Source organism: Euleptes europaea, chromosome 6 (assembly GCF_029931775.1).
Source record: "Euleptes europaea isolate rEulEur1 chromosome 6, rEulEur1.hap1, whole genome shotgun sequence".
Classification (NCBI taxonomy): domain Eukaryota; kingdom Metazoa; phylum Chordata; class Lepidosauria; order Squamata; family Sphaerodactylidae; genus Euleptes; species Euleptes europaea.
The window spans coordinates 86,333,906-86,355,618 of NC_079317.1; positions in this window are offsets into that span (position 1 = coordinate 86,333,906).

Genomic DNA, 21,713 nt, shown 5'->3' on the forward strand with positions numbered 1-21,713 from the left:
GAGAGTCTCCCAACTGCCCCTCCCTCCCTCGAGGCCACGGCGCCAGCCCCCTCCCCCCTCCCAGGGGTGGCCTGAACATGGCCTTGGGCCCGCTCTGCAGCCCTGGGGGCGAGAGCAGCCGTACTGAAAGAGAGGCCTGCGTGGAAAGGAAAGGGGAGGTGGCGGCCACCGGGGCAGCTCGCTCTCTGCCTCCCCCTCCCCTCTGGGCTGCGGGCGGCCTGAAGCGAGAAAGGCGCCGCACAGGGATTCCTCATCCGGGCGAAGCGCACCCAAAGCAATGGGAATTTCTCTTGAGCCTTTCTGAAGAGGGACTCGAGGAGCCGACAGCAGAAGCCAGGAGGCAGCAGGCGGGCTTACCGTGCAAATATTGAAACGGCGGCCGCTTCCTCCGCTGCTTAAGAAACCCCCAATCCCCACAGCAGGCCAGCCAGCAGCAGCAGCAGCACGTGGTCGCTCCTTTGTAATTCAAGCGCCTCCTGCGCAGACTCTCTCCCCACAGCAGGCCCGCCAGCAGCAGCAACGGCACATGGTCGCTCCTACATAACCCAAGCGCCTCCTGCACAGACTCTCTCCCGCCCCCCACCCCTTTCGCTACTCAGCCAGGCCCGCACATGGGAAGAGCCGCACTCAAGGGCTCAAAGAGCCGCATGCGGCTCGGGAGCCGCACTTTTGCGACCCAAGGGATATATGGTTGCCAATCCCCCGGTGGTGGTGGAGGGTCCCACACCCCCAGCTCCTGTTTCCTGCCACCGCTCTGTGGCAGCAGGAGAAAAATAAACAAGAAATAGCCATCGTCCACCATAGTGTTTACGGTGATTCCTTGAGAGGACTGATGCCACTTCTGGGTTTCACCTAGAAATGACATCACAATATCGCTGATAGTGCCCCAAGAGTCCCCCCCTCCCCATTTCCCGACCGTGTTTCAAGCCAAGTGTTTCTGAGCAATAATTGTAAAAGGGTTTGAAACTCCAAAAGAAGGGGGAAACTGCCCTATACTCTCAAAATTGGGCCTCTAGGTTTAGTATTAGATTTAAAATATAATTTGGGAATATGAATCCAGAATGTACTGTTAATGAAATTAGAAAGCATAACAGTTTGAATTCTCCAAAATATGAAATGGTAGGAAGTAAAGGCACTGTAGGGTCACTTATGCATGGTAGGTTTAGCCTCCTTCATTCCGTTTCAGCCAGAATCAAGTTTTTGAAACTGCACGTTACCTCATTCCTTTTCAGCTCAACCCCGTTTCGACCTTAAACGAACTCAGCTTTTCCCATTCCTCTTCTTGCCGGAGTCAAACGGTCTTTCCTAGCTGAAACCAGATCCAAAGAGCGTGCATAACACTTGCCTGGCATTGAGCTTTCCCCGCCCCCCTTTCCAAACCCCTCTTCTGTTCTGTTTGCTGATAGTGAAGCGCCCTGGTTGTCTTATCGAGTCCAATGAAGACAACTAGGAGGAGGTTAAAAAGAGCAACAGTTCTTTATTTAGCTAAACAGAGACCCTGGGGTGAAATAACCCACAAATAAGATGCAGAGTTACTCACCAGAGAAACAAAGGAAAGTCAGTATCATTTATGCATTCGCATGGGGCAGGCCCATGGATGCTGACAAGCAGATTGATACACAAAAGCACCAATGCACATTAAGTGTCTACTTCACTCTAATTAGAATAACCTATAGATATTGGCCGAAGGCGTCACTCAGTGAGTGCCTGATCTTGTGAGCTCGGTAACCAGAAACCACATTCCTGAAGATGAACGTAATTCAGAGCTCTCTACTGGTGAGAGGCCGTACCAGGCACAGAGAGCATGATTTGTTGGTTCATGGCTCCCGGATGCCAACTTCCCCAAAGCTTCCATGTGTGTGTGTATGAATACATAGTGTTCTAAACTGGCCCTTATATCTGGGCATTACAATAGCCATACAGGAGAAGCAGCAAAGACTGGCATCTCTCACAGCCAACCACGAAGAGGCAGGGATTCAATTGCTTCTTGCTTCCTGGGAGCACTTTCTGAGAGAAAGAAAGGCTTTTTAAAAATAAGGCTTGGATTCCTCCCCCCTTCTTTCAAATGGCTCATTTTTTTGTTTTTTGTTATTAAAATGCTTTTTTATGCGGCAGTTGGGTCGGGGGGGGGGGAAGGAAATGTTCTCTCATGAGGTGAGCCAATCACAGACCAGTAATTCAAGGGGTGGGACTTGATTTGAACTTGGGAGACTGCTTTCCTGTATTCATGCCCCCGATTTGCACAGTTTATTCCCTGATCAATCAAGCCAATGCATACAGTTTTCCCCAACCCAGGTTGCTTTGATCCTGGCTGAAATGTGGACTAGAGAAGGGTAAAGTGAGCATTCACAATCAGCCTAAGAATCTACCGTATTTTTCGCTCCATAGGACGTACCACTCCATAAGACACACCTAGTTTTTAGAGGAGGAAAACAAGAAAAAATCTTGTTTTCCTCCTCTAAAAACTTGTCTTATGGAGCGAATCCTGGCTGGGTGCGTGCGCGTTGGGACGGCGTGAGCTGGCGTTCCCCGCCCCGACAGCCAGCTGGGAGGCGGGCAGGGCCGCACAGAGCCAGCTGGGCGCGTGCGCGTCGCGCTGGAACGACACGAGCCGCTCTGTGCGCCCCGCCCGCCTCCCAGCTGGGAGGCGGGCGGGGCGCACAGAGCTGGCTTGCGTTGTTCCAGCACATTCAGACGGCTCTGTGCGCCCTGCCCGCCTGCCAGCTGGCTTGCTTTCCCCGCCCCGATGGCCAGCTGGGAGGCGGGCTGGGCGCACAGAGCCGGCTGGGCGCGCTGGAACGAGCGCACAGAGCCGGCTCGTGTCATTCCAGTGCGCCCAGCCGGCTCTGTGCACACATTCGCTCCATAAGATGCACAGACATTTCCCCTCACTTTTGAGGAGGAAAAAAGTGCATCTTATGGAGCGAAAAATACGGTAATAGTGCATTTGAGTTCCTCTCTTAGTTGTGCCCATAACACCTTCAGTACATTGCATATTCTGAACTTAAACCTTACAGATTCTTCAGTATTCCAAGAAAGCTGAATTTCTTTGTTGATATATTTTTTGTGTATTGTTATTTAATTTCCTTAACAACTCCAAACTGAACTATCAAATGAGTCTTGACTTTATGGTCTCTCTTGTGATCAGAAGTGTAACAGCTTTAAGGTACTCATCAGGTAGGGTTGCCAGGTCCCTCTTCACTATTGGCGGGAGGTTTTTGGGGCAGAGCCTGGGGAGGGCAGGGTTTGGGGAGGGGATGGACTTCAATGCCATAGAGTCCAGTTGCCAAAGTGGCCCTTTTCTCCAGGTGAACTGATCTCTATCGGCTGGAGATCAGTTGTAATAGCAGGTGATCTCCAGGTTAGGGTTGCTAGGTCCCTCTTCGCCACCGGCAGGAGGTTTTGGGGAGGAGCTTGGGGAGGGCGGGGTTTGGGGAGGGGAGGGACTTCAATGCCGTAGAGTCCAATTGCCAAAGCGGCCATTTTCTCCAGGTGAACTGACCTCTATTGGCTGGAGATCAGTTGTAATAGCAGGAGATCTCCAGCTACTACCTGGAGGTTGGCAACCCTACTTAGAGGGCCTTTGGTCTGTGCTGGCCTGAGAAGAATGAGGATCTGGCCATCCTTGTCTGTGGAATTGCCTGCAGGTGTGGCTTGGTGGCAGAGCCCTGTCTCCTCTCTGTGCTGAGTCCATCCCACCCATCCTTGCCTGTTCAGGCAGGGCTTCCATCAGGGGATCACTGTAGCTGCTCCAGCTGCTGGTAGGGGCCTGTGTCACCTACCTGGGACCTTCTACTGGTTTGAGGGTTGGGCTCTCACCCTCGGACACTATCAAGTGATCACTGTAACTTTACAGTGTTATAACAATCAAGCTATTGCTGGTTTTTGGTAAAGTCTGATTTATGTAAAACCTGTGGTGTGTGGGAGGGGGAAATGGCAGCTGTGGAGAAGCAGGGCAGAGAAAGTATAGGTAAACCCACCATCTGGAAGCCATATTGCCATTGCTCTGTACTGGCAACTGCAGCAGCAACAGAAAAACTACAGGGAATCATTGCTATGTAGGAGACCCAGATATCTTTAGTAATAAAGGACTGTTATATGAACAAAAATGCTGAGAACTTCCCACTATTATGAAGTTAATTCATTATGGCATTTTCAAGAGCCTCTGTTTCAACGATAGTATTTTTATTAGTTTTATAGAATAATATAAGATGACATTGTAGGTTAAATTTAGCTTCAACTAGAACCATTTAATCTTGGCTATTTAAGAACTCAGCACATTCATGAAATACTTTAGAAAATTTGATTCGATTATAGTCTATTGGTTTGGCAATTAACTGTATCTAGATCCAAGGATGCTTGCAAATGACTAACTTCAGAAAAAATGAGTCGGCATCATTCCAGTCCTGATGGACTCTGGGGTATCTGCCAGTTAAGAAAGTGGATCATTTTATAACCTGCATTTTAGCCTCTGCAAGATAATTTATTCAAGATACTCCATATTGTTCCAATAAATATTTGCTTTTCAACCTAAGCATAAATAGCAACCTTTAAAAAAAATGTTAAGCAATAGATTTCCTTTGCATTTATCACCATAGTGTCAGAGTAATTTTTTGTTTTTATATGGAAGTCATTATAAAGAGTCACTGGAGAAGACAATCATGATAGGAAAAGTTGAGGGCAGCAGGAAAAGAGCAGGAAAAGACCCAACAAGAGATGGATTGACTCAATAAAGGAAGCCACAGCCCTCAATTTGCAAGATCTGAGCAAGGCTGTCAAAGATAGGACATTTTGGAGGACATTGATTCATAGGGTCACCATGAGTCGGAAGCGACTTGACGGCACTTAACACACACACATTATAAATATATCTTGAAAGATTAAATTCAGCCAAAGTTCGGTTGTTATTTAGCTTTGTTCCAGTCACAAAAGGTTACAGGTAAGATGGAAGAGAAAGATGGATACCAGGAATTAGGATTAAAATAACCCATAACTTTACTGAACAAATATGGCATAACATAAATCTTTAGCTTAGACCAGTGTAGAGCTTTAAACTCTTCCTAATGAGTTATCCAATTAATGACATGGCCAGGCGATTCCCCTTTTGGCACCATACAGTTGACTCCAAGCTGTTGAATTGTTTTTGTTGTCGAGAGAGACAAATATGGGGCAGGTAGGGTTGCCAGGTGCCCGTTGGTGGTGGGCAAACCCCTGGCAATTTGCCCCTTTGCCCGCCGACCAGCTGACGGTTGGTTGGCAAACGTGCACGCATGTACACACCGCTACAGGGCACTTCCAGTTTACAACCGGAAGTCCTGCCTCGCAAGGGGCCTTATGCCACTCAAACAGTCCTACATTTCGACGGCTAAATTATGTCAGTGTCCTCCCATCTCATCTCTTCCAAGATGGCTTTCATAATGCATTCCTGTTTTGTCTGTAGTAGTGGCAGTCTATTTTCACATTAGTTAGCCCCTGCAAACCATAAATACTGCTTTTTAAAAATAGATTTATGTGCGTTTTCAAACATAGTTCTGCCAAAGATGTGGCAAAAGAGAGAGCCTTGAAAAGGGAAACTTGGGGAACTCAAAAAACAATCTGTCAGACCCCTCTCCCCATCCCCAGTAGGAGCTGACAGCTTTTCCTCTCAACCCTCCATAAAGTGCAGACAGCTGAAGCCTTGGTTGCTCCTCTGGCCAAGTACGCAGATGGCTTGTCTTGCCTGCCTTCTTGTCCCAACTCGGGTTGCCAACCTCCAGGTACTAGCTGGACATCTCCTGCTATTACAACTGATATCCAGCCGATAGAGATCAGTTCGCTTGGAGAAAATGGCCGTTTTGGCAATTGGACTCTATGGCATTGAATGGACCTGAGTAGGACTCTAACTAAAAATGCTTAGGATTGCTCTTGTACTCTCTGAATGTTTAGAAGAGGGCCAATTGGCTGCCTTTTTAGGTTGAATTTTTTTAATGCCCTCAAGTTACAGTTTTCAAGTCAAGAGACATTTGGGGGTGTTTTGCCATTGCCTGTCTCCATGTCATGACCTGGTATTCCTTGGAGGTCTCCCATCCAAATACTTACCAGGGCTGACCCTGCTTAACTTCTGAGATCTGATGAGATCAGGCTAGCCTGGAGCTGTCAGGGCTGGTGGCCCATTTATTATGCACAATGACATTGTGTCCATTCATGCACTCTTTTTCTGTGGAATTCTTGTCTTTGATCTTAAATTTAATTGGAAACACCCATTGTAATTTTGTTGTCCCCCTGAGTATGATTTTGAATGGGCATTTAAAAGCCACACTCATAAACTGGATAGCAACATAACTACGGTATGTACAGAGTAACAATAATGTCAAAATTACCCATCGATTGATGTAATACCCAACAAAAGTGTGTTTGAAAATAGAAACACTGAATTCATTTAATCTATTTTCGTGGAAAATAAATGAAACAATGGTTGCGGCGTGAATAAAACAGTTTCCTTTGAATATTGTTTTTGCATCACAGTGGACTCAACCAGCCATTTATGTTGCCATGTAGTGAAAAAGCTTCTAAGCACTTGGAGTATAGTTTTAGAATGCCACAAAACTAGAGACAGATCAGTTCTTCCCTGGCGCTCGCATAGCACTAAAGGGACATTGATGTAAGTGAGAATAAAAAAAATGTGGTTCCTTTATTAAAAACTAGTACAAATTTGGAAAAGAGTATGGAAAGAACATTTCATTCAGCTCTTTTAAATAGATCCATTCTTAATGTAACATGGGAATAGTGACATTCAGTATCTAGAAAAGCCTATTAAAAGGCAAGTGCTTAAGGTGGCTTCATCTCATCACACATCCCTTCCTTGTTAGACATGCATTTGTCTGGATAATGTGATACATGTTTTGTGCTTCATCGGTGTTCCAGTGGGACTCAGGTTCTCATTAACTGAGCCCTTAAATAGTGAGAAATATTAGGCACAATCCAGACCATTGTCATATAGGAAGTACAGGCACATAATTGCCTGGCCGAACTGGTTAGGAACATCGTACACTCTTGACCAAAGAACAGTACACTCCTATCTGGGATGGTCGTCCTCTTCCACTGAGTGCGCAGCTTCGGGAGGGATGCACATGGAGTGGTGAGGGAGGTAGGGGGACACCCGCCTAGCCAGCCAGATCAGCCAAATCAATCCTGGTGATCAATGGGATGACAGATGTGAGGGTGATCTGGCTGCGACATCTGTCACCCCACTGATCGCCAGGGTTGATTCAGCTGATCTGGCTGGCTAGACGGGTGTCCCTTACTTCCCTCACTGCTCTGAAGCTGCGTGCTCGGTGGAAGAAGATGACCATCCCAGATAGAAGAAGTGTTAGGAACATCTCAGGATGTGTGTGTGTGTGCGGGGAGGGGGGGCGGGGAGCAGGAATGACCTAGGGTCCTTGGTGGTATTGGCCCCATTGGAGAATCATACAGGTACTGATACAGGGTCTTCCTTTCCTCATCATAAGTATTACTTAATAGAATTCGTTAAGAATAACATTTAAGCTGCTACAAACTGAAAACAAATCAGGAGCAATCCCTGTCTTTCTGATGGTCACGAATTTGCTCTTTAATTTCTTAAGCCATAAGAAATCCCCATCTAGTGCTTGGAATACCAAGCAAGGTATTTTGCTATCCTCAAAGTTTGACATGCCGTTTTCCTAGTAATTTTGGTACATAAGGAAACCTGGGACATTTGCAGATGGATTTTGATGTGGGAGGGTTGGAACAAAATATTTATATCATGTGAAATGCGCAGGGCGTTGCAAATCCTTGTGCTTTTTTGGCAGCAGGTTAGAAAGGTCTGAACAAAATTCATCACCCTTTAAGAGAAACTGGCTGTGAACTTGTCATAAATATAATATATTACAATTATATATCTAGGGATTTTAAGCCCTGACCTCATCAGACCTCAGAAGCTAAGCAGGGTCAGCCCTGGTTAGTATTTGGATGGGAGACCACCAAGGAATACCGGGGTTGCTGTGCAGAGGAAGGCACTGGCAAATCAGTCCCTTGCCATGAAAACCCCAAAAGGGGATTGCCATAGGTCGGCTGCAACTTGACGGCACTTTACACACACACAGGGATTTTAAACCACATATATGCTATAGGAGATAATGGAAAATCTGGGGTTGATTTGTAGGCCACACAATGAATGCATATTAACATTTAAACAGCAAAGTTTCTAATAATAGTTTATATTATGATTAGTTTTGCCAGAGTTTCAAAAGAGGATTGCCACATGGTATGGAGGAGTTACAAGGGTACACTCAGCTAGTTGCACAGATCTTGAAATCCTGGCCATAATCTTTATAGACATATAATTAATACATACTCTTCACTAAACACCCTCTTACATCAACAAGTTCCTTGTTTCTGACTCTACATCCCTTTCTCACTTGTGTATATCGAGTGTGCTGAGGCCTTTTTCAGTCATTACAACTATGATAGGCATGTGTGTGTCTTTATTTATTTCATTTGTTAGCCACTTTTCTGCCTTACACAAACTCACGGTGGTTTACAGTGTAAATAGCAAACACACAAAATGTATCAAATCAGTCATTTAAAACTGACGGCAGGCAGAAGAACTGAAATTAATCAAATGCTGTCATGAATAAAACCATCTGCCTCCTGAAGGTTGAGAGAGGGGGGGCCAGGAGCACTTCCCTGTGGAGGTTGTTCAATAATTGTAGGGCTGCCACTGAAAAGGCCCTCTCTCAATTACCCTCCAGGCAAATTCTTTGGCCAGTCAACACGGTCTCTCTTGTGATCTGAGTTCCCAGACAGAAGACCGTCCTTCAGATACCCTGGTACCAAGCCATGTAGGGCTTTAATGGTTAAAAACAATACCTCGAATTGGGCTTGGGATAGGGTTGCCATCCTCCAGGTACTAGCTGGAGATCTCCTGCTATTACAACTGATCTCCAGCCAATAGAGATCAGTTCACCTGGAGAAAATGGCTGCTTTGGCAATTGGACTCTATGGCATTGAAGTTCCTCCCCTCCCCAAACCCCACCCTCCTCAGGCTCCACCCCAAAAAACCTCCCGCTGATGGCAAAGAGTGGATTGGAGGCTGGTGTAATTGCAGTAATATTGGGATCCCGTGATCCCAATAACTGGCCCTGACCAACAGTCTATCCACAGCATTCTGCACTAGCTGCAGCTTTTGTACACTCTTCAAGGTTAGCCCCAAGTAGAGTGTGTTGCAGTAGGCCAGTCTGGATGTAACTAAGGCAAGGATCACTATGGCTAGATCAGACTGAGCCAGGAATGGGAGCAGCTTGCAGGGCAGCTAAAGCTGGGTGAATGCACTCCTAACCATACCAGCCACTTGATTTTCGAAGGTGACTGCTGTGTTGAGCAATGTCAGGCCTCACTCCCTGTAGCAGGAGTAAAGGCTCTTGACATGAGTTAGGCCAGTTTCTGGCTCCACGTCAAGTCCTGGTTCTCATGCCAGTAGCATCTGTGTACAGTTTCGTTCGTCCTGTTTGCCACAGCTATGCTGATGTTTAGTCTCCCTTTCCTGGGAATCGCTTATCTCGGGGCTGCTTGGCCATGTTTACTTTCACAGCCCGAATTGCTTTTAAACATGTAACCTGCCTATGTTTCCCCATTACTAACCTTACCTGCGTGTAAGCAGTCAGTTCTTTAATCTGTCTTTTTGCTCCTAATAAAGTATTACTGCTTCAGGACTACCTGCCTGGATGAGTGTGAGGGCCATGTGTGTTTCTGACTTCTCCAGGTTCCTCATTCCCACCCCTTTGAACTCGTAAAGGACAGTTCACACCTCCCCGTGCCTTCCTGGGTCTCACGGCCCATCAATCTTGCCCAGGTGCCAGCTCTCCCTCCCCTGCTGTGCTTCCTGCCTCCACTCCCTCAGGCCGAGCCCGGCCTTGAAGTGCTGATAGCCCTCACTGTCTCCTTGGGACTGTTTGATGTTTTGTATTGCACCAATCTGTCTTGCAGTTTCTCACAACAGGAGTGTGAACCTTTTGCCCTGTAGTAGATATATACTGTAACCCCGATAAGCTAGTTCACTTGTAACTTTGAATCCGTGTCTGCTCATATCTTCTGAAGCCTTCAATAAATCCTTTGTTTCTGCACCAAGTCTGAGCGAGTGATTTGGCGAAGTAGCACAGGGGATTGGGACTCTCACATTAAGTTACAAGTCTCTGCCTTTTTCGCTCTGCACCTGTACCGCACGGGACAGCGATGCAAGGCGAGGAGGATCCCACTACCCCCCCCGGTTCGCCGGACAAGCGCGAGGCACCGGTGCTTCCAGACCCCAAGGAGGAGGAAGCCAAACGGAAGATACCCGTGGTCCCCAAGCCAGGACCGGACTTGGGCACGAAGCCCAAGAACCCTTTCAACTCCTGGCTGGACTCCCCCAAGGACTGGTCGCTCTCACGGACCGAGGCGAAACACCACCACTTGGCTTTGTCCGGCACGGGATTCGAAGGCGACCTCGCTTGAAGGGAGGCCCTGATGGATGAGGAACGGAGGCAATGGCAAGAGGAACGCCAGACCATGCTGGCACGCATGGATACCATGCAGGCTGTGATGGGCCAGATGGCAGCCGCTCTGGACGCGCTGAAGGTACAGCCACCCCCCGGTAACCCCCCAGACGGGGCGCCGGTAACCCCTCCTGTTCCTCCTAGCGCCCCGGCCCGCCGTGACCTGAAGATCACGTACGATGGGTCGGGGGATCAATTGACTTTCTTTTTAGTCCAAGTGGACATTTTCATGCGTGAGCAGGGCCGGACCTTCACCTCCGAGGAGTCCCGGGTCCAGTACGTGGCCTCCCTCTTGCAGGGCGAGGCGGCAACCTGGATGGTGCTGCAGTACGAACTCCGCTCCCCTGTACTAAGGAGTCTAGATGAGTTTATGGTTGCTCTCCGGAACCGGTTCGAGGACCCGAACCTGGGGGAGCGGGCTAAGGCCAACTTGATGCAGCTGCGCCAAGGGACTAAGTCGGTGGCGCAGTATGCAAGCGAATTCCAGTCCCTATCGAGTAGAATCTTGGATTGGAGTGAAGCCACCCGGGTACAGTGCTTCAGGGAGGGACTGAATCCGGACCTGCAACACTGGGCTTTCATGCAGGGTAATCCCCCTGATGTCGAGGGTTGGGTGCGCCATGCGGCAGATATTGAAAATCGTAAGCAGCTACTGAATCTGTCCAAGCAGCGCACCGGTCGCGATCTTCAGCGGCGAGGGGACAAACCAGGCGGGCCCAGAGATCCCCGAACACCGGGGGGCAGCGGCCCCTCGGCGGCTGAACGCCGCAAGCGCTTCGAAGCGGGGGTGTGCTTGGTATGCGGAGGCAAGGGTCACTTCGCCTCGCAATGCCCGTCCCGTACCGGGCGTCCTCCCCCGCCTCGTCCGACCGAACCAGAGAAAGCCCCGGCGGAGGGCCAACCTCGATGCCGGAGTAGTGCTCCCGGACGCCGGAGCGCACCCTCGGCGCTGCACGCGCGCACCCAAGAAGAAGCTTCCACTTCCTCCGGTCCATCGGGATCCCGGATTACAAATGCCACCTTTGACTCCGCCGAGTCACGGAATACAATCACCCCATCTCCTTCGTCCAGCGAGGAGGAAGAGTGGGAGATGCCGGCAAAAAACGCCGTCGGTCTGCTGTAAGAGGGGCTCCTCAGCAGACCGTTCCGATTGTTGTGCAAGGAGCTCCCCCAATGGTAAGCGCCCAAGAGGAAAATGTGTATATCAGAGTCCACCTTTCCCTAGCCAAGGGAGGCCCGAGATTAGAGTTTCCCGCCTTGGTGGACTCCGGGTGCGCCCGGACTTTAATGAGTGAGGAAGTTGCCAAGAAGTTACGCGTCAGGCGCAAACGGCTCCCGGCCCCCCTCCGTTTTTCACAAATGGACGGTAGTGACTTGAAAAAAGGGCCGGTTACCCACCGCACCACGGCAGTGGTCATGGCCGTTGGGGAACATTGGGAAAGACTTTATTTTACCATCGCCCCCATTGTAGCCCCCGTGGTGTTAGGGATGAATTGGTTGCGGGGACATAATCCCTCCATAGACTGGGTTAAGTGGACACTCACTTTCCCCGAGGACCCCTGCCTTCTACACGATAAGGACCAAGTATTCTGCACCCCAGCCGCCGCGTTGGTGGGCTCCCCGGCGCCTGTTACCGCTCCACCCCAGCTACCCTCCGAATATGTACAGTTTGCGGATGTATTCGATGTGAGGGAATGTGATGAACTGCCCCCACACCGAGAAACCGACTGCGCCATTGAGATTGTGGGGGAAGGCAAGCTGTCCAAGGGAAAGGTTTATCCCATGAGCCCTAATGAGAAAGCGGTCCTACGGGACTACCTGGACACTAACTTAGCCCGGGGTTTTATCCGGCCGTCTAAAGCCCCGTATTCTGCCCCTGCCTTCTTCGTCAAGAAAAAGACAGGGGATTTGAGACTGTGCATTGACTTTCGCAGGCTGAACGCTGTCACCCAGTCTAACGCTTACCCCCTCCCTCTCATTCCAGACCTGCTAGCACAATTGAAGGAGGGCCGAATTTTCACCAAATTGGATTTGGTGGAAGCCTACCACCGCATCCGTATCAAGGAGGGGGATGAGCCCAAGACAGCCTTCTCCAGCTGTTTTGGCATGTTTGAATACTTAGTCATGCCGTTCGGACTTTCGGGGGCTCCCAGCGTGTTCATGCAATTGATTAATGATGTATTACATGATTTGTTATTTCGTGGGGTGGTAGTGTTCTTAGATGACATTCTCATTTATTCGGAAACTATGGAAGAACATGTCCGTCTGGTGCGTGAGGTGCTCCAGCGGCTCAGGGACCATAAATTGTATGCTAAAGTGTCCAAGTGTGAATTCCACCAACCTTCCATAATGTTCTTAGGATATGTCATCTCTCACCACGGTTTGGAGATGGACCCCGACAAGGTTCGGGCGGTTAAGGATTGGGAACCGCCCTCCACACGCCGACAGTTACAGCAATTTCTGGGGTTTGCCAATTTCTACCGCAACTTTATCCCCAACTTCGCCCAGGTGGCCCTTCCCCTCACTTCCCTCTTGCGCACCAAGGGAAAAGGGGCAAACGCCGCTCTGCCTTCCGCCTGTTTGCAGTGGTCTCCTCCTTGTCAGCAAGCCTTCGATAATTTAAAACTGCTCTTTTCGTCCGAGCCGGTCCTGGCCCACCCGGACTGCAACAAACCTTTTGTAGTCCAGGTGGATGCCTCGGATGTAGCTATGGGAGGGGCGCTGCTGCAACGGGAAGGCGGCGGTGCCTTACGGCCGTGCGCCTACTTCTCTAAGAAGTTTTCCCAGTCCGAGATCAACTGGGCCATTTGGGAGAAGGAGGCGGCAGCAGTTAAGCATGCTCTCACCATTTGGAGGCACTTCCTGGAGAGGGCAGAGAGTCCATTTGAGGTGTGGACCGATCACAAGAATTTGGAGGCTCTCAAAGGAGCCTGAAAGCTCAACGCGAAACAAATTCGTTGGGCTCAGTTTTTCGCCAAATTCCGGTTCACACTCAAACATGTTCCCGGTAAAGAGAATGCCCTGGCCGATGCTCTGTCCCGACTGCCCCAGTACCGCAATGATTTTGATCGTCCCGTGGACTCCCTGTTTACCCCCAAACAACGAGGGGAAGTCCAGGGACTGGCCGTCACCACCAGATCGCAAGCTCGCTCACCCGGCGATCCCTTGCTCAAGGGAATCCCGGAGGCGTTCCAGCAGCGCCTCCGGGACGCCTCCTTACAGGAGGCGGAGCAGCAGGCTCTTCCTTCCGGCATGGAGCAGCAGGGTTCCTGGTGGACACTAGGGGGAAAACTTTATGTCCCGGCGCCGCTCCGTAAAGAGGTGTTGGAATTAGTCCACGGCGCCAAACTTGCGAGTCACTTTGGCTTCGTAAAAACCCTACACCTTGTAAGGCGGCAATTTTGGTGGCCTAGCATGAGAGCCGACGTGGAACTGTACGTGCGCAGCTGCCCCACCTGCGCCACGGCCAAGAAAAGAATGGGAAAGCCTCCCGGGCTTTTGAAACCCTTGGAAGTCCCCTCCCGGCCCTGGGAGGTGATAGCCATGGACTTTATCACCGATCTGCCTCCCAGCCGGGGCAAGACGGTACTCTGGGTAATCACGGACCTGTTCTCCAAACAGGTCCACTTTGTGCCCTGTGCCGGGCTCCCCTCGGCCCAGGGACTGGCCAGGTTGTTTATCACCCATGTCCTCAGGCTTCACTCGGTCCCCAGGAAGGTTCTCTCCGACAGGGGGGTTCAGTTTGTTGCCAAATTCTGGCGGGCCTTCCTAAAATTGATGGGGGTGGAAGAGCAAGGACTCTCTTCGGCCTACCACCCGCAGACCGATGGGCAGACCGAACGAGTGAATGCAGTGGTTGAATGTTACCTCAGGTGTTATGTCAATTATCACCAAGACAATTGGGTTGACCTGCTGCCTTTTGCTGAGTATGCGTATAACAATGCTCCCCATTCCTCAACGGGGTTTAGCCCTTTCAAGGTGGTGTACGGGACAGACTTTGGCCCCTTCGGCTCCACTCCCGTCACCCCTGAACTCGAGGCGGTACCCGAAGTGCAGGAATGGGTGCAAGTAGTCCGATCCTCTTGGCCCTGGTTACAAAAGAACCTTGAACGGGCCAAGCGTAAATACAAAGAGCAAGCAGACAAGCATCGCTCCCCGGGGTGGGAACTCAAGGTGGGAGAACAGGTTTATCTCTCCACCAAAAACCTGCGCTCTCTCCGACCTTGCAAAAAACTCAATGATCGTTACGTGGGTCCCTTCCCCATATCCCGGGTAATCAACGAGGTCACGGTGGAATTGGACCTTCCGAAGACTTTGCGGGGCGTCCACCCCGTCTTCCATATTAGTCTGCTCAAACCCTACGTAGCCGCTCCTCAATTCCATCCCCCACCCAAACCTGAGCTGCCGACAGTTGTGGGAGGGGATACACACTTGGAAGTGTCCAAGGTCTTAGACAGCAAGTGGAAAAAGGGAAAACTGTTCTACTTTGTCCGATGGAAACATCTGAGTCCCGCGCACGATGAATGGGTTGCAGCCCCCCACATGGCGGCCCCTCGCCTCGTTCAGGAATTTCATTGCGCTTATCCTGATAAGCCTCGGCCTCCCGACCTCGCGGGAGGGGGGTCTTAAGGGGGGCAGAATGTGAGGGCCATGTGTGTTTCTGACTTCTCCAGGTTCCTCATTCCCACCCCTTTGAACTCGTAAAGGACAGTTCACACCTCCCCGTGCCTTCCTGGGTCTCACGGCCCATCTATCTTGCCCAGGTGCCAGCTCTCCCTCCCCTGCTGTGCTTCCTGCCTCCACTCCCTCAGGCCGAGCCCGGCCTTGAAGTGCTGATAGCCCTCACTGTCTCCTTGGGACTGTTTGATGTTTTGTATTGCACCAATCTGTCTTGCAGTTTCTCACAACAGGAGTGTGAACCTTTTGCCCTGTAGTAGATATATACTGTAACCCCGATAAGCTAGTTCACTTGTAACTTTGAATCCGTGTCTGCTCATATCTTCTGAAGCCTTCAATAAATCCTTTGTTTCTGCACCAAGTCTGAGCGAGTGATTTGGCGAAGTAGCACAGGGGATTGGGACTCTCACAGATGAGTTTGCTTATGGGATGCTAGGGACAGACGCCTAATCCTGACAAGCAGCACTCCCAAACAGCAGGCCTAAATTTTCAAGGGGAGTGTTACTCCTCCAAAAATGGGGAGAACTCAAGTCTCTGGTTTGCCTTTCTACTAAAGCAGAACACCTCTGTCTTGTCAAGATTAAATTCCAGCTTGTTCACCCTTATCCAGCCCATTACTGACTTCACACACTACCCACAGTTCTCCTAATATGTGTGGTTACCATTTTGTTTGACTGGGGTGACAGACATTTTTCAGCTTCAGTATATGTGAACATGTACTTGCAACAATTCTGGGTTTCTGGTGTTACGTACAGAAGTTGGAAAATTTGTACATTGCCCTATTAGTTAAAAAACGGCTATTGCATATATTGAAAGGACTGCAGATAGCATAATTTCCCCCTTTGCATGATTTGAATGCTGGAATTGTAATGACTACAAAGGGTTTTAATGCATCTTGCATCCAATAACCCCTTTATGTGGAATGGTCCTTGGATTCTTTTTGTATATGTCTGCACCAAATGTAGGTGAACATGCTCAAAAGCTTCTTTGATTGTTTCCTGTTATTCTCTCTTGGATTGAGCACAAGTCCTTCATTGTCTAACCAGCCTCTTTAGTAAAGATAGTTTGAAAAGTAGCCCACCCCACCATGGGGATGTGATTCAGCTCTTCATGGATGGACAGAGCTTTGAAGTAGTTTTCCTCTGTATCCTTGAATGTAGAGCTTGATCCCTGCTTATTTAAGTTCAGCTGTTGATAGAAATTTTCATCCCAAGAACCACAAATGGAGCAGATGTTTCTAAACTCCCCTTTTCTGCTGTAATCCCCTGAATTTCCTGAAAAGCTGTTTCCAAGGGTTGGGAACCCATGCTAATAGCCTTGAATGTGGTATAAAGGTCTCCTGCTGGAGGCAGAACCTGGAAGAACTTGAAATGTGTCCTGCTTAGAGTGAGAAAATTGGGAACATCTCTGCCAACTGAGTACATCATAGCTAAGCTTCTGTTTCCCTTCCTGTTTGCAGTGTGGCCAGAGGTTTGAGCTGGACTATAAGAACCAAAGGACCTGTAGTTGTGAGTTAGTTGCCCAGTGGATATAGGATCAGCTCAGGAGTTTGAGTTGTATGTTTTTGTTTTCTTTACTTTGTTAGTTTAAATCATGATTTTTGGGGGATTGGGGAGAGGTTGGTCAGTCGCATTGTGCCTTGGTAGTAGAAAAGTTACAAATTAGTAATTGTAGCCCAGTGTGAATATTATTTCGGGGTTTTCAAAATTACAGATAAGTCCTTTAGAATCAGGAATTGATTTTTAAACAAAGTTATTTGAAAATGATGGTAGCAGAAATGCTTTGGGGGGCATGTTGAGAGACTTTTAAGATGAAGCAGACTATTTTGAAATAACATCACAAGTTTTCCTTTTCTAACTTTGAAATTAAGGTCTTTTATGCATGGGAGTTTTACCTGGGGTTCGATGCTCTCTTGACCCACACTTTTCTGTCTTGAATTCCAAAAATGCTATGCGTGTTGTTGTTCATCTTGAATAAAGTCCTGGGGTTTCCAGAGTAAAGCAAAATCACCAGCAAAATTCAGGAAGCGTCTGAGTCCCCACCCCTTTAAAATGCTGCTTTGTAATTGGCTGTAGAGCTTACTATGAGAAAAACGTCACCCTCCCTTCAGCTCCCCTCTTTACACAGCGGAAACCCAAGTGTTATTTTAAAAACCATTTCTCAAAACAGACCTCTTTAAAAGGAACAGGGGGCGGGGGGAGAAACCCAAGTGCTGTTTTAAAAGACATTTTTATGTGAGAAAAAAGTCCACTCAGAAAGAAATCCTGGGAAACAAACAAAAAAAATAACCAGCAAAAATCTGAGTACCTGCCCTTGAAGAGTTGCTTTGTAATTGGCTGTATAGAGAAAAATGCAGCTCCCCTCTCCCATGCTTTGGTTTATGCATGGAGATGAGAACAATTTGACCTGGGCTGATCTCAGGGGAGATCGAAGAATCGTGTTTTAGCAAGATCGGGAAGACCAGGACGTTGAGAGGGCTGGGTGCGAGGTCACCTCTTAGAGACAGATAACTAATGCATATCTACAACGAAAAACCGAGTTGGACCAGTGGAGAAAGTGAGTCCAAGTACATATGTGTAAAAGACCTAAGTTTAGGTAAATCCAGGTTGTGTAGGGAATGTTAAAGGGATTTTTTTAGCCTTGTTCCAAGTAAGGGTATGCATTTGGTTAAATCCAAACTGAAAAAAACTCAAAATATACCTTATTGGTATTTTCCGCAGGTTTTTTTTACCGGAAAAAAATGGTGGCAATTAAAGGGAACCGAAAAGCAGATGCTGAATTTTTGGGGCTTTATTCAGGGCTGCTTTGGCTCTGCCACCATCTTTCTCCCTCCTTCCATTTCCCCCTCACTTAACTGCTGTCTGAGTCCTTGCTGCCGCCACTTCTGAAAAAAGTTGATATAAGGATTTGGCATTTTTTGGATTTTCTAAAATTTCTGGGGTTATTAAACTCGAAGTGGAAAAATACTGGGGAAAAATGGTGCACAGCCCTAGTTATGAGTGATTTATTTTTACTGGTTCTTTGGAACCTCTGTTACAACCCAGAGATTATGAAAGCAAGCTACAGTTTATTCAACACAATATGTGGGATTATTTGTTTTTTAGTGTATGATTATGTTTCAAAGAAATATTTTCCTGTTTTCAAACTGATCAAGCTATGCCATATTGCACCTGGTTGGCACTGTGTGAACAGACTGCTGGACTTGATGGGCCTTGGTCTGATCCAGCAGGGCCTTTGTTATGTTCTTATGTTCTTAAGTTCACGCAGCATAAATTGACATTTTTATTTTGAAAAGTATCTAATTTTCTCAGCTCACCTGTACTTTTATTTTAACCTAAGGTCTAATCTTTTCCCATCTTTGTTCTAACTGCTCCTGGATGAGTTCTAAGCAAGAAGAATCACTTGGATTTGACTATTGTTTCCCATGCCCTGGTTTGTGACTGGATCTTGGTCTGGGGTGCAACTGGGTGGTTTCTAATACAAGCATGTTTTGCAAAAGTGTCGTTGTCCCCTTTTAAAGCAGACAGCTTTAAATGGTTTTCATGTCAATAGCATAACTATTTTTAGAATAGATTCCATTTTTACAGTCCTTCATCTACATCTCCTAATTAACCTCATGTTACTGCAGTATAGTAAGTCATGCAGATTCTATTTATGCCTGCACATTTATGCAGACTTGACCATTTTATAATAAAGGGTCATATTCTTAGTTGGTGCATGTTGCCTCTTTCAGTCCATAATACAAGCCAGGTTAGCTCACACATCCAAAATCAAACCCTGGATAGCAATTATTTTTCTAGCCGCTGGCTGAGCATTCAAAATCTGCATCTTTAAACTCATGGCTACTACCACAGAATACAGAAGCATCCGAACTCTTTCCCCCTATTCTGGTCTATTCTCCTCTCATCATATTTCTTTCTGTCCCACACACTCCCATTGGCAGCCTTATCCCTTTTTCATTTTGGGTTTCTGCCTGGTTTGTAGCAGAGGGATGGAGAAAATGTGCTTCATCTTCTGAACAGGACTAAAACATACAGGCAAGAGGAGCTGAGTTGCTGTAGGGGATTTCAACATCTTTCTTTAGTGTGGCTAAGGATTTCATGACTTCTATGAGAACCACGTGTGTGTCCCAAATTACATCAGGTTCTATACCCCCGTCTATTTATATCCCCGTCATCTCCGTTTTACAGCTGGAGAACACTGAAATGGAGAAGATTAGGCAAACATTACACTTTTTATTTAAATACAATTTTAACTTTTGCTCTTCCAATACAAAATGTTGTACAGCAAAAAGTTACTGTCAAGGTCCTGATCGTAATCAAGAATCATTGTTTACCAATAGCTCTAGAAAACTGGTATGGCTTGATTCGAAACATGTTTCGGTTCTTAGCTGAAAAGGATGCTCTCTACAGCTTGAAAAGAACCCACCAGCACAGTAATGTTTGTGGTAAATTATTTATTCCTAGATTTTGCCTCTATTCTGTTTTAATGCCACCAAAGTCTAATATGAAAGACCTAATTACCTCTGCCCTTCTCAAAGGAAAAACAACCACAACCAGAATTAATTGTAGAGTGCCATTTGAAAGGCTTCCTGCTTTTTCTTTTTTCTTTTGAGGGAGGATACAGCAGAATTATGCATTTTGTTTTAAGGAAAAGACCAGAAGAGCCCACAAAGATGCCTTGCAAAGCCTGCGGGGTTTCACTGGTCCGTGTAGTGGTAGTGGCATCTTCCTTCTGGTTCCTCCAGGATCCATCAGGAATTCATGTGAAGCTACCTGTTTTGTGATATGACACGCTGGTTTTTTAATGCCATCACAGTGCAAGAAAAAGGAAGTCGCGTGCAAAGTTCCACCAGATGTTTATATGCCTCAATTGCCATGGGTTGATATGCCCACTTTTCTAGTAATACGCCAAAAGATTAATTCAGGTTGGGCTGAGTCTGTGGCAGCAGTTCACAGGGGAGTGGATATGTTCATGGAGTATAGGGCTATTCATGGCTACTAGTAAAAATGGATACTAGTCACGGTGCCTACCTATTCTCCCTAGTATCAGAGGAGCATGCCTATTATCTTAGGTGCTGTGGAACCCAGGCAGGATGGTGCTGCTGCAGTCGTCTTGTTTGTGGGCTTCCTAGAGGCACCTGGTTGGCCACTGTGTGAACAGACTGCTGAACTTGATGGGCCTTGGTCTGATCCAGCATGGTTTTTCTTATGTTCTTATGCTCAAGGAGGTGACTAACAGTTTCAGAAAAAAGAAATGGCATGCCCAGTAAAGATTATTAAAATTACCCCATATTTGCATGTAAAGTAATCTAACAGTTGTTTCCAAACTTTTTATATACAGAGGGACACTTAAAAAACGTGTAATACCCTGTGTATTATACTAAGTGTACTGGTATGTGTTTATCAGTTGTGGTGTAATTTTTCATATAGTTATGACAATTTAAAACATATATTTAGTCCATTCCCTTGCAGAAGCTCTTTGCTGCTGTCATTTGTTCTCTATTAGTGTAAATTCACAGGAATATGTGGTTGTCATATTCACCATGAGAAAACACTAGTGAAACAAAGCAAACCAGCTGCTTCTCCAATTTGGTATTCCAAGATTATGTTTCAATTTATCTACTATGTGGGTTGATCTTGTTGAGATGCTGAAAATTTCTTGCAAAATGTCAGGTCTGGTCAAATCCGAATTACCTGACTGCCCCAGGCGTTATGTATCTCCTTCCTCTTGTTTTGTCAGTTTCCTTTGCCTTGTTTCTCCGTATTCTTTTTCCTGTCTCTAAACTTTTTAAAGCTACATCATTATATATCATTCTTTGTGTTCCCACAGCTACAGAGAAATTCAGGATTGGGGTACCAGCTGTCTTAAGTGCAGACGTTTGGCTCAAGTGGTTTGAAGATTGAGCCAAAAATCTTTCAATAAAATGAATGTGTGTTTTTCTGCATTTATGATTAGTGTTAAAAGTGTTGAAGATCATGAGATGTTGAATATTATGGATAATTAGAAAGAAAAAAAGAGTTGAGCTACTAACCTATCTGTAAAACTCATTCTTCATGCTCTAGAAAATGAAGAAAAGTGCAATTAATGTGGCTGGGTAATTTTTTTTCATCCTATTTCTTTGAAACGATAGTAGTGTGACAAACCACAGACCTTAATAAATGATGCATAAATCATGCCTGGAAAAGTTTGTAGATTCGCTTTATCATGCCAGTTATAGCTATCTAATCAGTTTCCCTACACTTTGCTGCTATTGTAATTTTCTTTCTTTCTGCATGTATTATTGAAGAAGGAATCTACAGGTAGGATGCCAGGTCCCTGATGAAATGAATATTTCAGAAGGCTTTTGTTAGCCTAAACTGTATGAAGACAAGTGTTAATTGTGTATGAGTAACTCTGTAACATAAAATACCATATGTTTGCCTCTACACTGCTGGGAAAGAAAAGACAACACATAAATTAATAGAGTAGAAGTTGTGTTTATGCCGTCTGCTGTTTTCATTG